General features: G+C 41.5%; 1 protein-coding gene across 4 annotated transcripts in view; it reads right to left on the bottom strand.

The window, feature by feature from the left end:
• ZNF462 (zinc finger protein 462) overlaps nt 1–18,689 on the bottom strand; it is a 90,471-nt gene extending 71,782 nt beyond the window's left edge. For all 4 annotated transcript variants that reach the window (XM_051782753.1, XM_051782757.1, XM_051782755.1 and 1 more), the window contains exon 1: nt 18,352–18,689. The gene's annotated coding sequence lies outside the window, so the exon portion shown is untranslated. The remainder of the gene's footprint in view (nt 1–18,351) is intronic.
• Nucleotides 18,690–21,160: the final 2,471 nt, after the last annotated feature.

Genomic DNA, 21,160 nt, shown 5'->3' with positions numbered 1-21,160 from the left:
CAGCAACTTCATCCCTGCTGCATGCTAACGATGGACTGTCAGCATCCTATGGAACTAATTACTTCTCTTTTAAATTGACAAAATCTTCTAGGCTGTATGTGGGAAAACAAAGGACAGAAGGGATCTCATGGATGGCCTAGACTACTTCTGTTGTCACAGACACCAATCTAATCTACATTAACTTAAAGAAAGAAGAATATTATGCTTGCTAAAAAAAATTAAAGTTATCGGTCTCTGAGCCAAGAAGTGCTTGGTTTTAAAGAAAACTGGTTGCATATGAAAGCCTTCTGATCATGATACACCTAACTGCTAGCAAGTTCTAGTCCCAAGGACCATGCAAAAAGGTAATATATAGAGATCTAACCGGCTATGATACCGATATAAATTCTATACCCCTCTCTCTAAACAATTCATTTCTCAGCTGAAATCCCCCTTGAGGCTGGAAGTCATATATTATAATTCTGGAATGTGAAGTAACCCTTAATTCTGCCCAGCTTATCAAAAATCCCTGTCCTGCCCTCTCCCTTCTCACATTTCCTTGGATTCATTATGCCTTTAAAAGGGGAGATTGCTACTAAAATCCCAGTGGGGTTGACGGCTGGAGCAAGAGAAACAGCAGGAGTCTCCCAAGCAGAAGATTGTAACTGTTCCAGTAATTTGATCAGTCCAGTTCTTCCTATGCAAAAATCCTATCAATTGAGAGGTGTACCAGAACACACAAACAATGTATCTAGGGGAGACAGGGAAAGAAAACAAGAAAAGAAAAGGAAAAAAAAAAAAAAATCTCAAATCATTCTTTACTAGGAGGTCAGAGTTCATTGGATTTCTACATTCACTGACCCTCATTCAAGGTAGGCTTGGTCCTATATTCCAGGCCTGGAACATTTCACCAGCTTCCTAATAACAGTTAAGATTTCCTAAGCAGGCTACAGAAGAGAAAGTGCTCGTTCAATACCAGAAGTCCACTGCCACATTTTCCTATTACAAGCTTGTCAGCGTGCCAGAGAACTTCTAGAACTCCTCCTTTGCTCTCTTCCCACAGAACACAAAGCAGCATATTCCTTCAGAGGCCCTATTCAAACTCCCTTACTTCTCCATGAGCCTGTATCTTTGAGACAATGGATAAGAGGAGGCGGACCACTTCCGCCATTCATTTGCTCAGCCTGCTGAAACGTCAGATCTGTCTGATCTTGCAGCAGAAGCATTATCCTTTGTTCTGATCAGGTTGCACAAATAGCTGTGCTTGTTTAAGTCACAGAGCAGAGATTTTTTTTTTCATGACCAATATGATTGCAGCTCACACAACACATTGTGTCCTACTAAAAATGTTGCAGTTCTGTTTTCCACCAGACCCAGCAGCTCTCCTACAAAAACGCCATTCAGTGTTACACACTAAGGAAGAAGGGGGAACTGCATAAATGCTGTTGCTACATGTATCCTAGACAAACACACCAAAATATCCATAGCCTCACCAAATGAGCCCAGACTCACAAGCAGCACATGAATGGGCTCACACTGAAGAAGCTGGAGAGCTGCAAGATGACTATGACTCCCAAGATATCCCACCACTTCTCTGAAGGTTAGGCAGTGATCCCTATCAGCAACAGCTGCCTTTACAGGTCCTGACAGCTCATTTCTTCCCACACAGATAAACTCGGGTGGCCCAGCAACCCCTGCCACTGTGGTGACATACCTTTGCCCAGAATTCACGCTTGGACTGCTTGCCAGCCATCTGCAACTGAAGAGACAAAGGTTAGCCACTGCCTGGGCATATGAAAATTTGAAGTGGTACAGCTGGTGAGCAGCTCAGTTTCCCACATTGACATAAGAAAAATAAATCACCAACATCTACTGATAGTCATGAGGTTTCAAAAAATTACAAAGCGTGGCTTTAATTTTCCCTTCCCCCTGTTCTGCCATAATGCACACTTACTTATGAAAAACAGTTGCTATTATACATCCTTTCTTTTTCCTATGGTAGCATATCAAATTAGCCAGACAACACAACCCACAGGTTCTCCAGAACTTCAGCTCGTCAGAAAGTCTCATTCAGGTTGGAGGTTGAACTTTATGTAGTACCTCCAAATTTCTTACATTTTTGCCCAAGCGTAAGTATGCTGTGTCGTCTCTGTTATCAGGTAAAAGCTTGAATACCCATTTCTGGCTTCTAGCCAGCATTCAGAGAGAGAAAAAATTTGCTAATCCATGGCTGCAATGGAAAAAACACCTACCACGGGGAAAAAATCCTCCTGCCTTTAGCCAAATCTAATGTAATCTTTTCTCACAGCTGTAATATCACTCTGAATGCTTCACTACCTAACTTTAGCCTCACATATGGAGCACAGGGAATTACTGATACAAACCTTTTGTACAAGGCCAGTCTGGAAAAAAAAATACATAAATGGTTCTGTTTAATACTCCCTAGTTTGCAATCAGAATCAATACAGTTCCGTGAAGATACTGCCATTTTAAGTAACGGCGATACCCTCCAAAATGCAACAGCATTATATGATTTCTCTTTCATAGAGGCTTTGATGTTCCTTCTATTATCCCAGTCTTGCTTTAGCACACATTTAATATTAGAATGCGTTCCAGGAGGCATATGGCAATAGAACTAGGTCAACCATTAACCAAATAACAGGAAGCTGCTCTGCAGAGCACACCCTTCAAAGCTTGCTTAATGAGCTAGCTCTTCAGAATGTGTCCTTCAGTAAGGTTGAAGCTAACAGTTCCATGGGGTTTTCTTTAAAGACACAAGGTCACCCAAGTTAGGCAACTTATGGGCATGAAAGACTCTGAGCAGCCATCCCAAAATGTAAAGGCATCTAGGTCAGATGTTAAGAGATGAAGAACATTCCACAATCATGCATGGGACATTGAACATCAGGAAGCAATTCCAGTAATTTCTTCATCTGATGTGCAAGCAGGACCCATTTCATCATTGATCTGCTCCCACAGTTTCACAGGAAAAGAACAGAGCCTTTGTAGAGTTTGTAGGGAAGGATACTATCACTAGATAAAGAGTTAGCATCTCTGTCCAGGCGAGAGTCAACTCCAAACACTTGCAAGGTTTGAAAAAAAGGGTTGATATTAAGGCTTGCAAATCAGTGTCTGACTAAATTCTTCATCTCCTGCTTTCTCCTCAATCTTGCTGAGATACACACAGGATTTAACATGATCTGCCAAACGCAGGAGAAAAAAAAATTGCATCATAATTTTTGGTATCTTTATTAGGTCTACCTCCATCTTAGCAATTGCTTCCACTAAATATCATATTCCATACTTCTAAGCAACCAGAGATGCCCAGGCTTGAAATACAAGTTGTTAGGACTGAAAAGCATCAGGCACCAAAGAACAGAACCCACAAGTAACATGGAAGCCAGAAAGAGTTCTAATTCATATTATACTGTCAACAAGGCACTAGAGATGGCCTGATCAAATTGTTTTTAAACAAATAAAAGACAAACACTTGCCAGCACTCTAAATGAAAGGAAGTTTGCATACAACAGCCACTGATACCCATCACATAACTGCTGCAATAACATAACAGCCATGCACCATAAAGTAGTATAAACTTTTCAAATTCAAAAGTCACCATCAAGTTATGTGACTACAGTCAGATCTTGACACTAAGTGTATAATACATATTAATATTAGTTTTCTGATACTCTCATAAAAATGGATGCAGACTCTTATCTCTTTATCATGGTCTTCCTTTTGGACAGTATTTCTACAAAACAAAACATTCAGAGAACTTGAAGTCATTATTAACCCAAACAAAGACAACAATAAAAAAGTCTTCTTTACACCATTGCCAGGCTTATATTTCTCCATAATTTTTAACAGGAAGGAGTACTGTAAGCATTATATATACATCAAGAGTTTCCCCAGTAGTTTACAACTATCCTTGTGACAAAAATAAAAATAAAAAAACCCCAAAACTACAGCCATGTCCAACAGACATTCTTCTACAAGTGCCTCCATAACTGAGAACTTCTGTGTAACCAAATGTCTGGGAGACAGGGACTTGGGTCCGTCTTTCTGGTGCTAGATCCTCCTGGTTTACCAGATAATAATTCCAGTTCCTAATTACAGGCACAGCAAACGATGAGGCATCCATGATGACAGAGAAAACAGCCAGTGTGTGTGATCATATGTCCCTGCAGATTGCTTTGTATCTTAAGCGACAGCTCCTTGCTGAAACAGGCTAACTCAGTGGAAGACTGCCAAGCATGCTGTGGTGAGATTATCATCTTAGTAGTTATTTATAATAAACTATCTTCTGCAAGTAGCACCTTTTTCAGTATGAAAAAGTCCCAGACAATGTATTTCCTTTGCAGTGCAGTGATGGTCTATGAGAAAATGTGCAGACAATATCTAGTGGCATTATTCATTTGAATATGAAGAAGCACTTCTGATGAACATTCTCCAGTATATTCTAAAAAGTGTTCAACACCACTAGAAAAAGCACAAGATTGCCAGATACTGCAAAATACAATCTGCAATGAAAATTACATGGATAGACAGGACAGAGTGACCATCCTGCATGAAAAAAATCTTGATTTTCCTGCATCCTTAATAACTCTGATGCTGAAACAGCTACCACAACATGGAGTTATCTACGGAACCAAGAAAAACTCCTGTCTGGAGAGATGTTGTTCGAGTTTCATATAATTCCTCAGTGCCATTATTTGCAAGTGTCCTATGCAGAAGTGCTAGACTACCATGGCTTCAACCTAAAAACCTGAATGGGGCCAATGAAGCTAGGAGGACTGTGTAAGGATGACGTTACTGCAGAAAAGAGCAGTCTTCACACACAAGCCATGTTTTATATGCATCCCCCCCCCTCCCATCACCAAATTGCAACTCAGAAAACATACTTGTGGGTTGACTACTCCCACACTCCCACCTGAGTTCTTAGGAACATATGAAGAAAGTTGTACTTTTGCAGGGCTACCACAGAACAGCATCTAGGACAAGGATTCAGTCAAGAGCATCTGTAATACATTCTTTGAAGATCCTGCTGAACAGGCAATGGAAACCGTGAGAGCTCTGATTATGGAGTTCAGCTCTGCTGTGCCCACCAGGAAACAAGCCCTCAGCTTTCCAGAGCTTCCCAGGCTGCAGATACAGGAAGGTATCTCCAGATGTTATGGGAGGAAAAAACTCAAACCAGTACACCAGTGTGTGACTGAGCTGATAGAAGACATATCCCCACATTTCTAAGTCCACAAAATGCTTAGCAAGTTAGAAATCTTTTTATTTCCACAGATTAGACACATATTTAGCTCTTAAAAAAATAGTGTCACAGTAATTTGACAGTAGCTTTAGCCAAATAAGACAAAGGCATTCTAATAGTGCATTTCTGCTAAAATGAAAGCAGAAACAGTTCCAATAGCTTTCTACATTTTCTTAGTGATTACGGAGTGCCAAAGGCTACACAATACCACTTGCAGCATTTCATGCCTTCTGCATTTTGCAGCTACAGAACAACGTTCTCAAATGGTTACACCTTTTGAACAAACTATCTCTGCACTAAAGCCAAAAGAATCCTCAATGAAACTCATCTGAAGCTCAAGACTTGAACATAACTGAACTCTTTCTCTAGATCTGCTACTTCAGCCTCCACACAGCCCCTTTTATAATCCATCAGACATGCTTTTGGAGTGCTCTTCATTTGTTTTGTTTTGTTTTTAAAACAAAACAAAACAAACCAAAAAACCAACCAACCAAAAAAAAAAAAAAAACCAAAAAAAACCACACACCAAAAAAAAACCCCAAAAACACCCCCACACCCCCACACCCACACCCACACAAACAGGTTCAGAAAGAGAGAAAGAAATGAAACCCTGCTGGGCTGAAGTGTTCAGATGACAAAGCAGAAGGTAATTGTTTAATACCAAGTATGAAAGCTGCATAAAAGGACAAGATGCAGAGGGGAAAAATCTATTTGGGCTTCCTGCACTGGCATGAAATGGCTGCTTTCCTTCTTACTGCCAGCTCCCATGCTTCATGTTGACATTACACATCCTGTGCTGTAGATCCACCCCCATGCTGATGCTTGCCCAACAGAATTATCTCCTGCGTCACAGCAGTGGTAACAGAACTGCTGGCTCTGCAGATATGAAAGCACTGTTTCAATGCTTAATACACGAAGCAACTGGACACACTACCAGATATTCTGGGTTGGTTTATGGCACTCTCAGTGCTGTATTACTTGGCCCAACCTTCTGTTAACCAGATGGTCTGTTCTCCCCTTGGGACCAAACCATTAAACTTTATTTTATTAATTCCTACCAAAATGCAGGGACAGTTTAGAACACTTGTATCTGATTTATCTCCAACAGGGTTGCTAAGATGAAAATGACCTAAAAATAACTGGAAATGCTGCTTCACACCAACAGAGAACAAGATCTTTTGGAGTAAATGTTTAAATGATCTGCCAGATGAACTACCACAGCAGTATGAACCACATGGATAGCAACTTGTAATATGTACACATACTCAAAGGTACACACTCTTGTCATTGTAAAAGGGCCTAGGTGCATTTTCCCTGATCTAAAGCACTTCTGCCTTGAAAAGGCAATTACCATATTTGTGTCTATTCAAATCAATCCCTTAATTAAAAAGAAAAAAAAAAAAAAGCCTTCCAAAACCATCCGTTAGTGGTGGGACTCCAGAACATCATGTACAGGTAACACAGCAACATGAATGTTCTCACCAGAACATCCAAAACAAAGTCATGAAATCATATTTCAGGGACACGCCAGTGCTGACTGAAGTCAAAGCTAAATGTTTGTAACATACATGCTCCTTCTGTCAAAATACAAACAGTAAGACTGAAAGGAAAGGATCACTTGAATGAAAGGGAAAGAATTATCCAATGCACACTCTTCCGCTGAATCTTGCAAATCTGCTACAACCATGCCCTCACATGCAACCACAAATGAGCATCTTATGTATGTAGGTGGTAGCTGTTGAAAGTTAAGGGCATCTTCTACTCAAGATGTAATTTCCAAACGCCTCCCTGAAAGTTCCATAAGATTAGTCCATGCAGCCAAGGATTTGGTCTTCAGATGTTTACTCACACAAGTAGCTGCAGTGAAACTCAAAATCGCAGTGACTATTCACATGAATGAGCTTTTACTGTATAAGGGCTTTAGCCCCCATTGTCTATTATCTACCAAATGTACTACAGCAACAAGAAAAAGCAATGGCAGTGAGGTCTGACCTATTTAAAAGCCTTTGTTAACGTTCCCAACAGTGGCAGTGAGGAGTTATAAAATAAATAAATAAAGCTACATGCCTGCACACAAAACAAAATCCCAGGAATGTAAGAAGAATTCTGCAAAAGTTGCAGTTTTACTGTCTTCCAAAGAAAATAGGAAGGCAATCCCTATAAAATCTAACTATAATACATCATTTAAATCTGTTCTTCATGGCTACCACTACAGTGCAGTGCTTCCAAATCACTGTTCAGATTGCTGCACACATGCATCTGTCTGAGGCGGTCTTCTCAATCTAAACCTCCAAATCTCTGCAGGTTGGAGTGTCATATATGCTTAAATAGAACAGCACCACTTTTATCCAACTTTCTACATGTTATTAACTTTTAATGTGGAAGGAGATCACAAACCATCTTCTTTACACCACCTGGGCAACTAAAATGCTCTTTTGGTCATCCATTACTGAAAGTCTTACTGAGACATGAATAACTCTCCAATCTGGATGTCAACAGATCAGCAGGTACTGCATTCAGCTCATAAGCACACTGCTTAATTCACCTGTAAAGAGGATTAGATGTCTTCAGCACATCAAGGAAACAAGGATGAGAACAGACTGTGTGGCATTTTAGCTCCATCTATCTTTAAAATTTCCCCAAAGAGCAGGATTTTTTTTATGTCCCATTTAAGTTACTAACTCATCATCATATGACTGGCCTCCACTGCTATGACATACAAAACTTTAGTATATGGTGACAGGCCCCCTAGAAAGTCATTCCACAACCTGAAACATCATCTACCCTTCAAACACACTAAAAATAGATTCCTTACCCCCCTGAGGTCTCAGCAGCCCATCTGATATTACAGTACAGTATTAACAAACCTATGTAGACATGAATTCTTAAAATAAATATCTTCAGAGATAAGACCAGAATACCAGCAAGCAAGTAATATTCCTGTACACCACTGAAGTAACATGGGTGAAGCTGTGGAAGCACTGAAGAGCCATGGAGGGCAAAGACCATTTCATGTTCATTTTGCAAGAGGACAGCATGTGCAACCTTTGGTCAACCTGCCTGTCATCTTGCCAAGCAACTTCTGACTCAAGGCTTGTTGTCTGAAAGACCTTTTCTGAGTACAGCCTCAGCAGTTTTCATGCAGTTCCTTGGGAGAACAACACACTGAAAATCTTGTCTTCCCCCCCTGCTCCACAGTGGAAGGAGAGCAACACATTTGTAGAGGGTGTGGAATGGAAAATTCATTGTAGTATCTTATCACCTCTGCAATCTGATAATTTGAAAATAACTCAGGTTTAGTCATTTATTCATGCATCTGGGAGACCCAAATATATTGACTCACTCCTTCAGCAGCCCCAGTGACTACTACAGTTTTGTCCTTGGAGCCAGAGATTCCAGGTCTCACACATGCATGGATATTCTGGGAGGAGAAACCTGTGTGCTCTTGAGCAACAACAGCTTCTCCTCAACCCACCAGGGTGGAAACACACCAGGAGACAGCACCACTGAAGGGTTAAATACACTCATCCTGCAAGTCCTGAGCTGAAATCCACCATATATGCTGATGCACAACACAGCCTTCAGTCACACTTTCCCACAGAAGAGTTCTCCTCTCCCCAGGTCCTGGTGCTGTTGCGCACTGGGCTGTTTTACACCACCTGCTTGATCACAGCCAGAACTTGGCCTCTACATGACCTGACATAGCTGAAAGCTGATATGCTTTCTCCCCACTGCCCTCCCCCAACGAAGATAAATGGTCATTTAGACCAAAAGGAACCCGCCCCCATTGACTTAATTCAAGTTACATTAATTCAACTTCTGGGATGCACTCCTGTCCAGGAACCCAAACCCCTTCTTGCAAGACTGCAAGCTACAGCCATATGAAAGGGGAGGAACAATTAAGCAGTCAAGGAGCTAATTAACCAGGCTGAGAGCTGTCTGGCTGCTCTCAATTTTCCATCACCCATTTGTTAACATTTTTACACTTGGCAAGTTATTTAGCTGAGCATGATAGAAGCAAGGCTTCAGAGCCCACCAGTGCTGGAGGTCCCATGTCCTGCACCCAGAGCCACTCAGCTGTAGACAGGAGAGGGAAAAACTGAAATGCTAAACCAGAGCTTCCAATCAAATATGGAGAGAAACCATTCCAATTGTTTGTTCTGACATTTATTTTTTTTTCAAAGTGCCACTAGTCTCACAACACAGAAGGAAACAAGAAGATGACTCCATTGGCCACTGCTTTCCAAACTTTGCTGCATCACCAACTAAGTAGATACTGGATATATATTAGTCTCTTCTTCCATACTCACCACAAGCAACAACACACTTGAGAAGGCATGATCAGTCAGAATTATAGCAGTGACATAGACACAAAGTGGCAGGTAACTAGTTCCCATCTCTCGAAGAGCAGAGCAGGTCTGCTCCAGCCTCACACACTAGAACCACTCATAAAAGGAGATTTTTCTTAAGTACACAGTAGTTTGTTTCAACACGCTCAGTAACAGAATCCAGCATCAAGGTCTTAATTTCCAGTAGCCCTGTTAAATCCCAACTATGCCTATTTTATTGGGTAGAGGGATAGATCACTGAAGGAATTAAAAAAATTTAAGAGCAAGATTTCAAGGGTTGGACCCCAATTCTCTGGTCTCCTTTGTGTTTGGTCAGAGAGACCCAAACCCCATTACAAAGAGCCACATGCCCACAAATCTAGCTGAGTCTGATTAGAACTGAAGAATCCAAATCTAAAAAATAAAATCTTAAAATAAAAATTTTAAAATAAATACATAAAATCTTAAATAAACACCCGTGTGTCCCTCTAAGTGCTCTCCAGAAACAGTTTGCTCAACTAGAGATGAACACTCATCTTTGACTCACTGCATCCACCTCAAGATCGGCACTCCTGCAGCTATTTCGAGTTGAACCCAGACTGCAGTGTTCACTCTGTTTAATAAAAACTCAGAAAACAACAACAAAACAAAGAAGAACAAACAAAAAAAAAATCAACCAAAAAAAAAAAAACCCAAAAGGAAATGAGGAAGAAGTTGCTAAACAATCACCACTGACATAAGCCACCTTCTCCAATCCCTCTAGAATTTCTGACTTAGGATCTATTTGAACTGTCAATTTAATATCAACAAGAGAGAGACAGAAAGGAAAAAACCCCACTTTTCAGCATCATCAGCCAGCTGAATTTTAGCATTTGGGCCACAGCAAGGCCTTTATTAATGATCCCTTTCCCAGCTGCACACTAAATTAAATTCTCCAGCAAGTCAAATTAGAAAGTAAATGAACCGCCCTCCATGTCACAATCATGCTGGACCAAAATCTTCCAGCACATGTGGTCTTCCCTTAGCTATGCTGTTAATTTTTTATAAATATGGAGAAAACTCAAAAAAATATGTCCTGCTGGAGCACAGGTTCTATGTGTCACATTCCCCCACTCTGTCCTTTTCTTTACCAGCAGTGAGAGGTCCAGGGACAGCGAGTGGGAGGAATGTTTCTGCCTGGCTCCTGTGCTAAGTAGCTATTGTGTTTTGAAGCATTTGCATGACAACAGTGCCAACCCAGGATGACCCATCTTCTTCCCAAAAGGAATATCCTGTGATGCCTTCTCTCCACCCTGAAGCACTGTTATTTCAACCGTAGAAGCTGCAGGCAGAAAGGAAGAGTTTGCTCATTCGGCAACGAAAAGAAGCCCCCATTGTCCTACCAGGCCACGGAAACAGTGACCACATGTACATCAGAAGATTCCATTTTTAGCATTTTTCAAAACAAAGTCTTCTCTTTCACATTATCACGAGCACAGTGAATCCTCCCTCAGTCCTCCCATCTCATTCTCTGCAATGTCTGCTTTGTTTTGTCTTGAAAAATTATTCTCCTGCCTCTCTGCCCCACGCCACTGCTTTATTAGCAGCAAGTTTCCACTGCACACAATTATGGCATGCCTTAGCCTACTTTTCTGTTTGCTGAATAGCTCTGCCTATTTTCTACTTGTGCTGATGCTACCATTTACTTTTCCTGACACTCTAATCCTTGTATCCTTTGAAGACCTAACTTCCTCCACCATGACAGCAGCTGCAGTTCTCAGGCCCCTTTCCAGTCCTTTTTAATAGCAACAGTAATGCCACTGCTGAACATCCCACCTCCTAATCTTCAGGTCAGCATAGAGCCTGCATCTGTAACAAGTGCTGCAAATACACCACCCAGAGCACGCATTATCTAAATGACTAGCAAGTTATTAATTGCATATTCCTGGAATTGAAAGGAGAATGAAAAACAGAGTCCCATAATACAAACACTTAGCTTCTTCTCACATAATCCCAATTAGATGGTCTTATTTTCCACCACCAAGTAAGAAGTGACACACTTCAACAACTGAAATCTTTATTAAGCTAGTTCAAAACTAACAGAAGTAGCCCAGTGAATCAAACGTTTTCTCAGAATTATTTGTTGTCAACACACTGGCCTCGCAATGATTGCTACCCTGATAAGCTCTAAGTCCTTCCTAATCACTCATGACATTGATGCTGTGCCTACAGCTCTTTATGCTGACATTATTAAACAAGTGTTCTTAAAGAGACTGTATTTGACTCCACTCAAGAACAATTCCTGAGCATCCTGAGATCTCTCACTTGCATCTTCATTAAATTACCAACTAAACTAAACTAAATTAAGTGCTTCTCTTGATGGATCTTAGCGTCTTCTAACCAAAAAAGCTGCTTCTAGCCCAAGCCAAAAACCCCCTGTATTCCCCCTAGAGAGCAGCTGTGGAGGTCCAGAATTATACCACAAAGATAAGCCAAAACTATAGAGACTTTTAGATGGAGGGTAAATAGAAAGTATAGCACTGCTGCTAGGTGTGAGACTAATGTTCTGATAATAAAACGTGTCTCAAAAATTACTACAAAACAGTCACAACCAATGATGAGGGAAAGCTCTTTTCCATACACTTCTTAAGGAAGAGTTCCTTCAAGTCGTAATTAGGCAAGGATATTTTGAGTTACTGAAGTAACACATGCCAGTTCAGGCTGAACAAAGCAACTGTATCAAGATCTTCAATTTCCAAAGAGCTGAAAAGAACACAGAAGAAAACTTATACTGTATATAAGACTGTGTTTAAGACTCCAGATACAAAGACTCCCCTTTCCTCAACTCAAACCCTCTCCTTCAAACCTCTTCAGAGTTGTATTTGTACTGCAACTTCTGGCACAGCTTCATAAAGCTCAAAAGATGAGGGGCAGACTTTACATCTTTGGAATTGTTTTTAAAGTTGAAAGAACAAAATGGAACAAAATCCAAAACAGTCTCACATGATGTTCTATTTACCTGTGTGTCCAAATTCCCAAACACAAGATGAAAACAGAAGAACACTTCCAAAAGTCAGGATTCAGATGAAGACAACATTCTATTAAATCCAGTCCCCTCGTTTGGAAACTTCTACTAAAGCCTTTTTTTTGCTACAACCAACAAGATAATTATCATAAGTTGATCTATCTCCCTTCCTCCCCCCTTTTCTTCTTTCAGCACTGGCATACAAACCATGCTATTTTAACTTCTTTCCTGTTCTCCCTGTTCTTCTGGAACATTTTATTTTCAACAGTCAACTCATTTGGAGAAGTGCCATGCTGAAGTTCAACCGTTTACAATGTTAACTGTGTCTCTGCCAGCAGCTGAGGACTTGCATCACACCACCTTCTCCAGCACCTCTTGATCAAACAATCTGAGTTCCTCTCTCTGAGAAGTCAGCAGATGTTTAAGCAACCTTCAATCTCATCACACTCCTTTTTTTTTTCTCTCAAAATTATTCTCACTCTGAAGAGCAAGATGGCATTTCTCATTCTCTTCTCAATCAACATTTTGCAGACCCCCTGCTCACCTCCTAAGGGCCCATAGATTGCTTGACTATTTAGTGCTCTAGAATGAAAAAAACTGTTTGAAAAGCAAGCAAGCGTTTAGGCTGATGAAGTTCAACATTTTTGGTGAAGCCAGCAATTAGAAGTTCAGACTTGAATACACCCTGATCAAGTATGGTGCAAGTTAAGCAAATCATACAGTTCTGGCACTAGCAGCAGACCATCTTCATCCAGAACAAGTTCACAAAACACATATTCTTTTATTTCAAAATAGAGAAATATCTGTTTGGAGAGCATTTACATTATTTTTCTTCTACAATGGATTGGAAGTGCAACGAAATATAAGGAAACAAAACATAAAATTACACAGACATCTTGGCCTTTGTAGACCTTTCCTGATTTGTGAAAACAGGATCTCCTTCCTCTATCAGCGTGTTTCTCCAAATTATGCTTTTCAGAATTTCACTGAGAACTTTTGGGTTTGTTCCTAAGTTTGCTTGGTGAAGCTTCATAATGGGACAATGTTAGTTAATGAACAGCACACAGCTATTCACCAGTTTCTTTTAAAAAAGAACTTTTAAGTCCTTTTTATGTAATTCCTTACTACAAGGCAAAGTTGTTCTGCTCAATTACAGAAATTATCCACAATACCACAGGAAGTGTTACAGCAAACTACAGCAATCTCAACTTATATTGTAACTCTACACATTTGGAATAATAGGAAAACTCAGTAGGAAAAATTAATATACAGTTGTTCACAGGAGTTCAAATCTGGGCTTTTCTGAAGTAATCTTCCTCAAACTGTAAAGTTGTACTATTATAAGACTTAAGTTCTTCCCATTTCCTTTTTAATTAAAATTAAACTTGTCCGTTCCTTGGATCCCAGAGTAACATCTGCCAGATGTCCAGACATCTATGTTGAACAATACTCATCTACTTATCAACTCTATTTTTAATTATTTTTTTATCAGTCTTCATAAAAGTCAATCCTCTTTTAAGTCAAAGTTTACAACTCTAATGAATTTGTTATAAACTTTACTGAATTGGAATTATCTTTTTTTTTCCACTTCCACTTGCAATTGTTCTACTTTCCAGTTGCAGCATCCCATTATGTATGCATATTCTTCAAGTCTAAACATACCCAACATATTTTTAGTTTTCCTCTTGCAAATTTTTTTGGAAATTATGAAATTCTGAACATGTAATTTTAAACGTCTCATCAACAATCCACTATGAAGGTAGTAAAAATGTATAAGGAAATCAAGTATTGTTTACGCATTTTTAAAACAGTGGTTCATAGCTTATGCCTAATGGGCTTGAGAAAAGTGATTAAGAAAAGCAAATTTATATACTGAAGCATAAGCTACAAATGATTTTTCCTTCTGTTAGAGCTTGAACCAAGAAAAATTGTGTGCCCACAAACAAAATCAATTGAAAGCCATTGTCTAAATTAAGAAGTTTACACTTGATTAGGAGAAACATTCATGTCACTACCATCTCAAGAATTCAGATTATATTTCTAGAACTTCTTTAAAAACCAATGATTTTGGCAGGGTTTTTGGTTTGTTTGGGTTTTTGGGCGTTTTCTTTGATTTGTTTTGTTGGCTTTTTTGAAAATAAAATAAGTTCTTTAGCTAGTATTTTAACAGCAAGATGAACTTCAATCTTTCTGGGCAGAACTACGGCAAGAAACATCATTAACAAGAACAAAATTCTATTGAGATATTTCAGTGTCATAGTGAATAACACCATTCTCATTCCAACTCAAACTATTGCAATGTTGTTTGGTTTTCTAGGGTTGTCTGTCACCACAAAGTAGGGTAAGATCATAAAGATCCTGAGCATAAATCTCAAATGGTTCTTGGAGTGTACGTCCCATGTTCAATGGCAATGCATCTCTAGGGCACATTGTGGTGCAAACACCAGCTGACCTCTCAAGAAGTGAGAGGAGATTCAGTTCTGAACTATGAGTAGTCAGCATAGTCTTCTTATATAGAGGAGGGATATCTACGATCTGACCCAAATAAGCAAAGGCCAGTGGGCAATTGTTCAGTTTCTTCAATGGTTGCTGATTAAGACCTGTGCAAAGACTGAAAAATGCATCAAAGAATATGACCTCAGGGGGATAAAAAACCCAAAACACCATCACAACAACAAAAAACCCAAACCAAACAAACAACAAGAACAAAACAACAACAACAAAAACCCCCAACCCTAAAAACCAAAACAGTTAACTTCTCCTTTTGTCAAAATGTAAGATTAAACATACCTGAAATGGTATGCTCCATGGCCCTCTTCTAAAATATGGAGACAACCACAGTATCTCAGTAATTTGGGTGATGTTATCAGCAACCAGAACTTAAGAAATGCACAGTTGATAAAGCAATATCCTTCCAAGGTATATCTGATTACATTTTTTCCATAGCAAAAATAAAACAAGGACACCGATTTTAACCTTTCAGCTGGATCTCAATTTCATCACAAGTCATTGCAATCCTCAAATCTTTCTATTTTCTTGCACATCTGGGAGTGTTGTGATTCAGATTCACTGGTCCCTTACCCTGACACTTACATCTTCCATATGTAACACAAATTTGTTCTTAAACTCTTCAGAGTAACGCAGCTATGAACATAACTGATACTTTTCCATGAAGCTGTGCCTTCAAGCTCAACAGCACTACTGAATCAGTGAATGAAACTGCATTTCAGTCCCCCTCATGCATTTCAGTATGTACTTTGAACTTTTTGAGGAACTGCATCTACCATGCAACTGATGTGCAAATTTAGGTGGGTGGGGAAAGAGCAAGGCCTGCTTTGGGTCTACTCAAAACTATTTCAGATTAAAAGCTGTGTGAAAAAAAAGCACACCAACTCCTGTTCAACTGCTATCTCACTTTAAAGATCTCAGGTTTCCATAATAACATTAAAATCATAATAAGAATGTTGCTCTGAGTTTTCAGAAAAACAGTATTTTATGACACCAAAAAGACAGCTGTGAAAACTGCTTTGTTTTTTCCAAGAGAAATTATGAATGTTATGATGCTCTGAGGAACCTCCTAAAAGCTTGCCAGTATCATTTTAATGCAACCTAGTGAGTGGGGAGAAATATTCCATCTAAATTTAAAACACATCCAAAAGAAGGAATACTCTTGAAAATGAGATGTTAAAAATCCCAAAAATTAGGCACCATCATCATCACCTAGGAAAAAAAAAGACATTTTATTATATCCTCTGGAAGAACCTGAGCAGCCTCAAGGTGCATGCACTTACCTCCAAACGCTTTCGAAAATCTATATATATGCTTACATACACTATTTATTTGGCCAACTGATCAACCTCTTAAATTCTGTGGTCTTTAACCAAAGAAAAATATCTAAAAAGGTGACCTGTGCATGAAAGCATCAGAGAAAAAAAGCCTGAGGATGTGTTTCTCTTGTGTGAAGGAGAATGTGAACAATTTCCTCCAATCCTCATTTCCTGATAGCATGAAGACAGTGAGAAGACCCATCACAATGTTGTACACTGAAAAATCTGAAGGAAACCTTAGGGGAAAAAATCATGATTAAGCCAGCTACTGCCAGGAAAGCTTCAAAACCTGGAGAGATATCCACAATGTTAGGAGCACTTCCCATCTCAGCTTTGTCTACTCTCTCTCTCCTCCATTTTCTGGTGGAGCTAGAGAACATGACATGGCTTACCTGACTCAGATCACAGCTCTCTGCCAAACTAGTCACTTCCTCTTAGACATGCAAGCAGCTTCATGAGACAAACAGACCCCCACAGATGCACACACAAAAGCAGCAGCAGAAAGCGCTCAAACTTGAAGGTCTTTCTCCTTCCAAACACCAGAAAAACAAATGAAACTTTGCCTTTTTCTCCCCCAAAAGAAGGAGGTGAAGGGGGGGAGGAATCCTATCAGATCACAACTACATGAAGTTCCAGGATGATCTCTCTGTGTGGAGAATAGAAACCAAAATGCTGAGAGGGGCCGGGGGGGGCAGGGCGAGGGGGGAAGGAGAAGGTTACTCCAGAAGACATAAAGAGCCTGTGGACTCCGTGTGCATGTGTGCGAGAGCGAGGAGAAGCTTTGTGTTGTGGAGCCTGGACTGGAACCAAAGCAGACAGCTTGCAAATGGAGGACAGGGAGATAAAGAAAGGGAAAGAGGGGGAGAGATAGGGAGAAACCTGCTCTGGGTGGTTGAGAAAGGGACAGGGGAGAAAGCGCCTTCTCCCTTGCCTGGTTTAAAGGTAGGGACATCGGGGAACTGAGCAAGTAGAAGTGGGCTCCTTCCCCTTCCTTTCTTCCCTTCTCGCTCTCTTTCTCTCAAAGGAGAGCACAAGGGTGTGTAATGGCTCCTGCTCTCCAGCTGAACGCTGTCCTCCTCCAAGCAACCTCCTGCGGGCACCACCAGCCCCCCAGCCCCGACGCTGCCGGGGACCCCCGCATCCCAGCGAGCCGCGGTGGGGGTACCACCGCCGGGGCGAGGGACCAACCTCGCCAGTGGCGAAGAGGGCAGCGAGAGGGGACGAGGAGAAAGAGGAGGAGGGGGAGAGTGACTGAAAGAAAGAAAGAAAGAAAGAAAGAAAGAAAGAAGGAAAGAAAGAAAGAAAGAGAGAAAGAAAGAAAGAAAGAAAGAAAGAAAGAAAGAAAGAAAGAAAGAAAGAAAGAAGAGAGAAAGAAAGAAAGAAAGAAGAAGAAAAAGAAAAGAGAAAGAAAGGAAGGAAGGAAGAAAGAGGTCACCCGATTGCCTGGGTCGTGCCAGCACGGAGCTTTTCTCTCCTCCGTGTGTCTCCCGTTTCTGATCCAAGTCCACACGCACAGCACCATCCAGACCTCGCACACACACACATATCCACTCGGGTACCCCCCACCCCGAAAGCTCGGCTGGTATCTCACTTATCTCCCCATATTGCCCCCCCACCCCCCTCCGTAATGCAACAACAAAAAATTAATTAACCGCCTTCCTCCTCCTCCCACCACCACCACCACCACCACCACCACCAGCACCTCCTCCTCTTCTCCTCCTCCATGCAAGAGACTTCTCTCTCAAACAAAACACCCCGCTCTCGCTCCCCTCTCTTCTCTTTTTTTTTTTCTTCCTTTCTTTCTTCCTCCTTCCTCTGTTGACGGAATGAATGGATTTCAGAGGAAGGTGGTAGAAAGACAGGGAGAAAAGACTAAACAAAACACACACATACAAACGAGAGATGATCTCTCCAATGCCAAACCAGAGATGGGTTTTAATTGCAAGAACTTACAGGAGCGTCCCGGCACTGCTGCTCTTGCTGCTGCCTCCTCTCCTCTCCTCTTCCTCCCTGCCTAGCTCTTCTTGTTATTGTTGTGGAAGTTGTTTTGTGAGTCTCATGTGCTCCTTGCCAGGTCTCAGCAATGGAGGATCGCCATCTTTCCCTGCTTCCCCCCCCCCTCCCTCTCCCTCTCTCTCTCTCTCTCTCTCTCTCTCTCTCTCTCTCCTTCACTGGTTTGCTGCAGCTGCAGATGACCTGAGATATCCGTCTCTCTCTCTCTCTCTCTCACCCTCTGTGTCTCTCTCTGAATAATGAGCAACCAGAGGGAGAGAGAGAAAGAAGACAATCTCCTCTCCTACTACACAAAACGCAAGAGCACCAGGGGGTGCAAGAATCCTTTCTAACAACAACAACAACGTGTAGGGGAAAAGGAGGAAAAAGAGAAAGAAAAGAGAAGAAAAGAGAGGAGGAAAAGGCAAGAAGAAAGAGGAGGGACGTGGAAGAGGAGGGGGGAAAGCAAACAAACGAGAGAAAGATCCAGGAGGCAGACAGATGGAGAAGATGGTAGAAGGAGGTGTTGAAGATGAAGGAGATTAAGAGAAGGAAGGTGGTAACAAAAAGTTAAGGTTTGGGACACTGAATCACTCACAGGCCAGGGAGGAGGAGAAGAAGGGGGAAAGATCTGAAGATCTTCCCCTTCCAAGCTGTTGCCTTCACAAAGCTTCCTGTGCAGGAGTGCTCAGCAGCTCCTGCGATGCTGGGGGAGCCACTCGGATGGAGTGCTCTGCTGGGTCATAGCTCTCTTCCAGCCATGGCAAAAACCGGTTTCTACATGCAGAGCTGCCCCCAAGGTGATCCCTCGGACACATCCATCTAGAGGCTAATCTTCCCTGAGCAGGGTAAAGAACATAAATGGAGCTGGAGGTTGGAAAATATAAAACTAGATCTACCACGTGGTTGCTTTTTAATCCCCCTTCCAGCTCGCATTTGATGTGGAGAAAGGACACTCAAATTGTCCATTTCTGGCACGTATTTTGAAGTCTACTCCTGGAAATAAAGACAGTTATCTCCAGGTTTTTTATTTCTCACAAGCATTTGAGAGAAAAGAGAGTTTGTACTACCGATCACCAGAATCAATTCCTACATTAGTGAAACGTTTGGCTGCAAAATAAAATAATTAAATCTACTTAAAATAACTTTTATGCCTTCCAACACTTAGTTGTCTGCTTCTTTGTGACTGAGTATTTAAAACCGTGGAGACTAACGACCAAGACTCACAAAGAAAGGTATCTGGGTGATGAAGGCAAGCAGACAAAGACAAAGCGGCTGTAGCCTGCATTTTTATTTAGTGTCCTTTCTGTTAAGCATTGGCCTGAGTTACTTCTTTTACTCGACACCCCCCACCTCAATCCCCCTCCCCCCCTCCAATCTTTATACTGCACTAGGTCAGATTCTTTTTAGGGCTATGTCTAGCGCCGAAAGGGGGTATTGGGATGGGGGGGAGGAATTAGGGGTTACGTGCAGATTCAGTAAATCAATACACGGGAGAGAGGCAAAATCAATTTGAGCACAAGGACATGACTGGTATTGGAACATCAGTGGAGTTTCTCGCGCCCTCAAGCTCTGCAGTTTGCATAGGTGGAAGAGACTAGAACCACGAAGCTCCGGTTCAGGTGAAGGGGGAGATCCTCTCCTGCTCCGAGGAAGTTCTATATGAGTGGTGAACCTGAGGTGATCTCCATAAAATTCGAGTTCAGATTTTACTGGCTCTGGGAGAGGTCAGGCACGTTAGAACTTCGTTGTCTCTCACAGCTCAGCTGAAGACCAAACTCAGAAACACAAGCAAGAGAAAAAAAAAAAAAACAAAAACCAAAAAAAAAAACCAACAAACAAACCAAACCAACAACAAAAAAAAACCCCAAACCACAAAAATCGGGAGCCCAGGTACTAGTCAAATATTAAACCCATGCACCCTCCGATCTTCCCCTCCTCAAGCATGCTGTTAGGACAAAGCACACAGGAAGGATCTCTCCCATTAAATCTTTTCTTTCTTTAAGCCGTGCAAGTTAATGACTGAACAGGAGAAAGATCTTCTCCCTCCTCCTCTCCCCTCTTTCCGCTACTCCACCCCCCCCCCAAACAAGTGCTGTGGGAAATGGGAGGAAGGATAATATCTGGGCAAAAGGAGCACTGTTGGATTTAGAGAATCCTTCTTAAAGAAAAGGGGAAAAAACACCAAAACTGAGGATTCCTACTAAGACTACTGGTTTCATGCAGACAAACGAAGCGGACACCTCCTAAGAAGCTGATAAAAGAACATTAAGGAAAAGGGAGGGACTGTCTTTACGGCTGCCAGAATGTGCATGTGTTCTGCCTACAATTTTCTATAAATCATCCTCATCGCAGGAATAGAGCGCCTGGGCTTTGCAATCTTTGACGTACCATCAACGCTGAGGCAGATAATTTACCTCTTTGTCTCTCAGCATTACATTTTAAATTAAAAACAAAACAAAACACAGAAGAACAAAGGGGGGGGGAGGGAAAAAAAAAAAAAAGAGAGAGTAACCACAACCACAAAACACGGTACTTCTGACCAGAAAGAAACTGTTATCTTCATGGAGATAATCTGGAAGTGTTTTCCCGCCCTATCGCCCCTCCTCCCGTCGTTTTTGGGGGGGGGGGGGGCGGGGGGGGCGGTCCTCCTGCGCCGGTCCCATAGGAGACCCCCGTGTTTCGGCGGGGAAAGCGGGTATCCGGACACTCACCCGCCGTCCCCGGGTGGAGGTGGGAGTGTCCAGAGGAATCCGGGCTCTGGAGGGCA

Source organism: Manacus candei, unplaced genomic scaffold (genome assembly GCF_025592945.1).
Source record: "Manacus candei isolate 608988 ecotype Guabito, Panama unplaced genomic scaffold, ASM2559294v1 h1tg000016l, whole genome shotgun sequence".
Taxonomy (NCBI): domain Eukaryota; kingdom Metazoa; phylum Chordata; class Aves; order Passeriformes; family Pipridae; genus Manacus; species Manacus candei.
The sequence above is the reverse complement of the archived record's forward strand: the minus strand, read 5'-3'. Positions and strand labels throughout refer to the sequence as shown.